This window comes from Macaca nemestrina, chromosome 13 (assembly GCF_043159975.1).
Source record: "Macaca nemestrina isolate mMacNem1 chromosome 13, mMacNem.hap1, whole genome shotgun sequence".
NCBI lineage: Eukaryota > Metazoa > Chordata > Mammalia > Primates > Cercopithecidae > Macaca > Macaca nemestrina.
The window spans coordinates 68,319,933-68,326,290 of record NC_092137.1 but is presented as its reverse complement, the minus strand read 5'-3'; the positions used below and the strand labels follow the sequence as shown (position 1 = coordinate 68,326,290).

Here is a 6,358-nt window from a genome sequence, read left to right as displayed (position 1 = left end):
CATCTCAGATACTGCTGAATTTCTTATAGACACAAAATGATAAAAATAGTCTTCCCAACTTGAACATGAGCCTACTTGATGATTATAGGTCTTCAGAAATTGCTGTTTTCTCTATTCTGTCTGAAATGATAAAAAGAAAAGGACCCCCAGACCTCAAAACATTCAACAAAATTATTTGTATATACACACCAGAGAAAACCCATTCAGAAGCTATCAGTTATAGAATCAATATGCTCAATTTCATTGTGTGCTACAAAAAAGATTGACCTGGGAGATAGAAATGGATTCTGGACTTGAGCTGGCCTTAGCTATAGAAATGGATTCTGGACTTGAGCTGGCCTTAGCTATAGAAATGGATTCTGGACTTGAGCTGGCCTTAGCTATAGAAATGGATTCTGGACTTGAGCTGGCCTTAGCTATAGAAATGGATTCTGGACTTGAGCTGGCCCTAGCTATAGAAATGGATTCTGGACTTGAGCTGGCCCTAGCTATAGAAATGGATTCTGGACTTGAGTTGGCCCTAGCTATAGAAATGGATTCTGGACTTGAGTTGGCCCTAGCTATAGAAATGGATTCTGGACTTGAGTTGGCCCTAGCTATAGAAATGGATTCTGGACTTGAGTTGGTCTTAGCTATAGAAATGGATTCTGGACTTGAGTTGGCCTTAGCTATAGAAATGGATTCTGGACTTGAGTTGGCCTTAGCTAGCTGGGACCTTAAAACTTTCCTAACATTCATTCAACTTTCATTTCCTCACTTAAGAGGGCATCTATGACTCTGGCAAGCCAGATACCTAATCTGTTACTTCTGCAATCCTTATCTACTTCTCAAATGAACCCTGCTGTAGAGACAAGTTTCAATTAGCTATAGACTTGCTTTAGAAATATTCCAACCACAGGTCATAATTTTTGCTGGGTGAGTAGAAAAGAATGTTGATGTCATTTACTACCAATTGCATTTGTCCCCTTTTATGAGGAAGGTAATGCAGACATTGGATTAAATTTCAAGGCTGTCTTAAAAAGACACATTACACAGAGAACTGGGAAATATTCTTTTCACTGATTGTATTACAGATAGTAATGTTTAACATGGCACATAAATCAGCAAAGTAAATGAGCAAGAGTCTGATATATTTTTAAAAGGAACTTTGTAATATACTTGTATGTTTGACGTATAGTTGGTGCTCAACAAATGTTTGTTAAATGGTGAATGAATTTGAAAGATTAAAAAGCAATTTCTTAGTCTCAAATGCTAACTTGAAGAGGTTCTAAAGATCAAAGTTTTCTGATCATAAAATATGTTTTTTGTTTAAATCAGCTTTTCTTAAATGGTTAAAATTTGAGTAGAGTAAAATTGGAAAAACTCATTATTGGACAGGAATGGCAATTTTGAATTAGATAGTGCTTGAGCTACTATACTTATGTAATGATTTTGAAAAGTTTAAAATAGTTACACAAGCTTTGAAATATCTTTAATCTGTTTTATTAAAATAATAATCTCAAATCCCAGCACTTTGGGAGGCCGAGACAGGTGGATCACAAGGTCAGGAGATCGAGACCATCCTGGCTAACATAGTGAAACCCTGTCTCTACTAAAAAATACAAAAAACTAGCAGGGTGAGGTGGCGGGCGCCTGTAGTTCCAGCTACTCGGGAGGCTGAGGGAGGAGAATGGTGTAAACCTGGGAGGCGGAGCTTGCAGTGAGCTGAGATCCGGCCACTGCAGTCCAGCATGGGCGACAGAGCGAGACTTTGTCTCAAAAAAAAAAAAAAAAAAAAAATCATAATCTCAATGAACAACTCAAAGTTAAATTTTTCTTACGGGGTGTATATCTAGTATTCTTATGGTTATATCAGTGATGATAAACTTTGTGGCTATGAAGCACAGTTTTGATTGAAGTGAAAGTCACATTAATATTCTGATATGACCACTTCTTTGAATTAATGCGTTCTAAAAGAAATTAATTTGGTCAAATGAGTATTTAGTTCCTCTAGATTAAGTAATTACAAATTGAGGAACCATTTGGGAATAGGAAGAATTAGGAAGCTTTTTGTTTTCCTAGCTCCTCTTATATAAAATTAAAAGTAAAGAAGATAATTATATTTAAGTGCATTCTGCCTTCAGTAATGGTAGAGAAAGTAGCTCTGATTGACCCTTCTGCTGAGTACAATTTGAAAACAAGCCAACAAATGAAGCACATCTTTCTGCTTAAAGATCCCAGAGAGCTAACAAGATAGTGACGATCCCAAGGTCAGGATCTAGAGATGGGGCAAGGCTCGGAGAGATGATCCTGTAGCTGGGGCTTCTTTTCTTCTTTTCCTGGTAATAGAGTCTGAGAGGTCAAGTGGGTGTGTAACGGTTTTTTTGGGGGCGGACAGAGTCACTCTGTTGCCCAGGCTGGAGTGCAGTGGCGTGATCTCGGTTCACTGCAACCTCTGTGCCTCCAGAGTTCAGGAGATTCTCTTGTCTCAGCCTCCCTAGTAGCTGGGATTATGGGATTACAGGTGTGCACCACCATGCCTGGCTAAGTTTTCTATTTTTAGTAGAGATGGGGTTTTGCTATATTGGCCAGGCTGGTCTCGAACTCCTGACCTCAAATGATCTGCCTGCCTTGGCCTCCAAAGGGCTGAGATTACAGGCAGTATGTAATGGTTTTGATGCCCTTTGAAGCTAAAGCAACAGGGATTGGTGTCCAGGGCCCACCAAAGTTGAGAAAGAGTTCTAGTAGTTCTTTTCCCCAGTTTGGGTTGGAACCACAAAGGGTTGCACTCTAGAAGCATGGAAAGGCAAATGAGAAGTTGATCCTTGCAGGTGATCCCCAGGCACCAGCTAAGGAAAATTAAATCTCTCCTAGAGAAACATAGTATCATCATTTAAGGCCTTAAGTTACTTCTACAAGGAATTTTGTAAATACAATATTCAGGGCATACTAAAAAAAAAAAAAAATCTAGATAGGAGGCATAAGTGAAAGCTGACAAAGATAGCACAATGAAAATAGATTCACAAAGGCTCCAGACGTTGACATGATCAGATATAGAATTTTAAATAAATGTACTTTGGTGAAGATGGCAAAGAATGAGATTGAGAATTTCTTCAGATGTGGAAACTATAAATAAAAAATCAAACAGAAAATCTGGTAGAGAAAATTTAATGACAGAAATAGGAAAATCTCAGTAGTCGGGTTTAAGAGCAGATTGACACAACTGATGAGGGAATTAGGAACAGGCTGATGGGTTAAAGAAAATATCCAGAAGGAAATACGGAGGTACAAAAAGGATGGAAAATGAGAATGGGGTGAAAACCATGAGGACGAAGTGAAAAGCTCTACCTTATGAGTAGTTATAGTTACATAAAAAGAGGAGAAAGGGGATGGGGTGGAAGCAAAATCTGAATAAATTAGAGATAAGAATTTCCCATAACTAACGAAATTCATCAAGCCACAAGAAGCCCTATAAATCCAAAACAAGATAAATATAAATAAAATCATTTAGATATATCATGACAATATTACCAAAAACCAAAGTTTAAAAATAAAATGCCAGGTTAAAAAAAAGATTGCCTTTGAAGAAGCAACAATTTAATTCACAATTGACGGGAATGGTGGAAACCAGAAGACAATGGGATCATATTTTGAAGTGCTGAAAAAGAAAACTGCCAACCTTAAATTCTAAGCCTAATGAAAATATTTTCCTTTAACGAGGGTAAAGACCTTTCAAGCAAGCACTAACTTTAGAAAATTTGTCATTAGCAGACTCACACAAATGAAAATTCTAAAGGTTATTCTTTAGAAAGAAGGAAAATTATTCTAGATAGAAGATTTTCCTTCTGTCTAAAGAACACCCAAATGGCTATATTGCACAGCAAAAACTGAAAGCCTTTCCTCTAAGATCTGGAACAAGACAAGGATGCCCATTTTCACCACTGTTATTCAACATAGTACTGGAAGTCCTAGCTAGAGCAATCAGACAAGAGAAAAAAATAAAGGGAATCCAATCTTGAAAGGAAGAAGTGAAATTATTCCTGTTGGCAGACGATATGATCTTATATTTGAAAAAACTAAAAAAATACATCCCAAAACTATTAGAACTAATAAATAAATTCAGTAAAGTTGCAGGATACAAAAATCAACGTACAAAAAACCAGTAGCATTTCTATATGCTGACAGCAAACAGTCTGAAAACAAAATCAAGAAAGTAATCCCATTTACAATAGCTACAAATAAAAATGAAATAACTAGGAATAAACTTAACCAAAGAAGTAAAAGATGTCTACAATGAAACCTATGAAACCCTGATGCAAGAAATTGAAGAGGACACAAAAAAAGGAAGTATATTCCATGTTCATGGATTGGAAGAAGCAGTATTTTAAAAATGTCCAAGCTACAAAGTAATCTACAGATTCAATGCGGTCCCTATCAAAATACCGATGACATTCTTCACAGAAATAGAAAAAAAAATCCTAAAATGTATATGAAACCACAAAAGACCCAGAATAGCCAAAGCTATCCTGAGAAAAAGAACAACACTGGAGGAATCACATTATCTGACTTCATATTATACTGATCTAGTGTAACCCAAAGGGCACAGTAGTGGCATAAACACAGACACAGCTCCAGAGATCTTTTCTTACCTCCCGGTCTGGGACCAGATCCGGGTCTCCAGGTGCAGTCCCGTCCCCGTCTTCTGGGGACGGGGCGGGGTGGGGGCGGGGAAGGCCGGGCGGAGGGCGCACCTGGTACCTGGAGATGCGGGTCCCGCCGGGGGCCTGGGTCGTTCTCACCGCAGATCCCTTTCCTCAGGGTCTGTCACCGCTGGAAGAGGCTGGTGGACGACGGTGGCTGTGGTGACACGTCGACCTTATGCTCTACACGGTGCGATTTAAAGTCATGTGGCACCTGCTTGGCAGGTACATGGCATCCTGCCTCCATTCCCTGCAGATGGGCGGCTACCTGTTCTCTGGCTCCAGGCCCCCCAGTTGTCTCCTCTCTTGATGAGATCTCTGGGCCAGAAGTGCCCCAACCTGAAGCTCCTCTGCCTGCACGCAGCCGACCTGAGCACGGTGCCCATCACCAGCCTGCCCAGCGCCCTGAGAACCCTGGAGCTGCACAGCTGCGAGATCTCCATGGTCTAGCTCCTCAGGCAGCCGAATCCCACTGTGCTGCCCCTGCTCGAATGCATCATGCTGAACTGCGTCCCTGCCTTCAGCGATGAGCACCAGCAGAGCCTGTCAGGCTTCCAGGCCCTGCGCTCTTTGGTGGGGCTGCACCTGTAAGGGAGCAGTGGCTGGACGCCCCTGCAGGGGCTTGAGGTGCTGGGCTGTACCCTCTCTGCGACAGCACCCTACTGGCCATCAGCTGCTACCCCTGAGACATGCGCAAGATCAGGCTGATCTTAAGGGGCCTCTCTGCCCCTGGCGTGGCTGTCCTGGAGGGAATGTCAGCTCTTGGAGAGTCTGTGCCGGCAGGGTCTCCTCATCACCCTGGAAATGCCCTTCTCCACGGAAATTCTCTCCTCCTGCCTCACCAAGTCCAAGTTCCGAGTCCTTGAGCTGCAGTGGCTGGGGTGGGAGAGTCAGGAGGCCAAGAGGACCCTGGGTAAGGGTCTGCTTCACTGTAGGGTCATCGTCAGGGCTTGTCCCAAAGAGTCCATGGACTGGTGGGTGTGACCGCCTCATCTATCCCTGGGACCCATCCCACCTTTTATTGTTGAGCCCCGGACCCTCTGAGCAGCACTTTGAAGAGGGCAGATAATCAGGCTTGAGGGAACTGAAAGCCCCAAGTAGAGAGAACGAGGCCTAGGGACCCCCAGACCATTGGAATCATTGTTTACCAGCTGTGTGGCATTGGTCATGAGTTAGCCTCTTGGAAGCCTAGTTCCTACAAGTGGAAACAAGTAAGACCACAGCTACCTCCTGCTACATTGCAAAGCCTTGCTCTAAAAGCTCCCAACCTCCAGAAGGCGCTCAATGAAGACTCATCTTCAGGGTTGTCCTCAGGAACAGGGCGATGCATAAGGGTCATCTGCAAGAGACAGGGCAACTATGACTTGCAGTTTGATGATCAAAATGCTTATAAAGCTTCTCAATTGTATTTTCTGTATTTTCTATCCTGCATTTTCCATGTTTTTCAAGACATATATTATTTTGCTATTAAGGAAAAAAATCATAAAAAAACCAGACTCATACACCAATGGAACAGAATAGAGATCCCGGAAATAAATCCATACATCTACAGTGAACTCATTTTCAACAAAGGTGCCAAGAACATGTATTGGAGAAAGGACAGTTTCTTCGATAAATGGTGCTGGGAAAACTGTATATCCATATGCAGAAGAATGAAATCAGACCACTCTCTCTCACCA

At 41.8% G+C, this 6,358-nt stretch overlaps 1 pseudogene; it reads left to right on the top strand.

Annotated features, from left to right (window-relative positions):
• The first annotated feature begins 280 nt into the window (after window positions 1-280).
• Window positions 281-5,663, top strand: LOC105465436 (F-box/LRR-repeat protein 12-like; annotated as a pseudogene).
• Window positions 5,664-6,358: the final 695 nt, after the last annotated feature.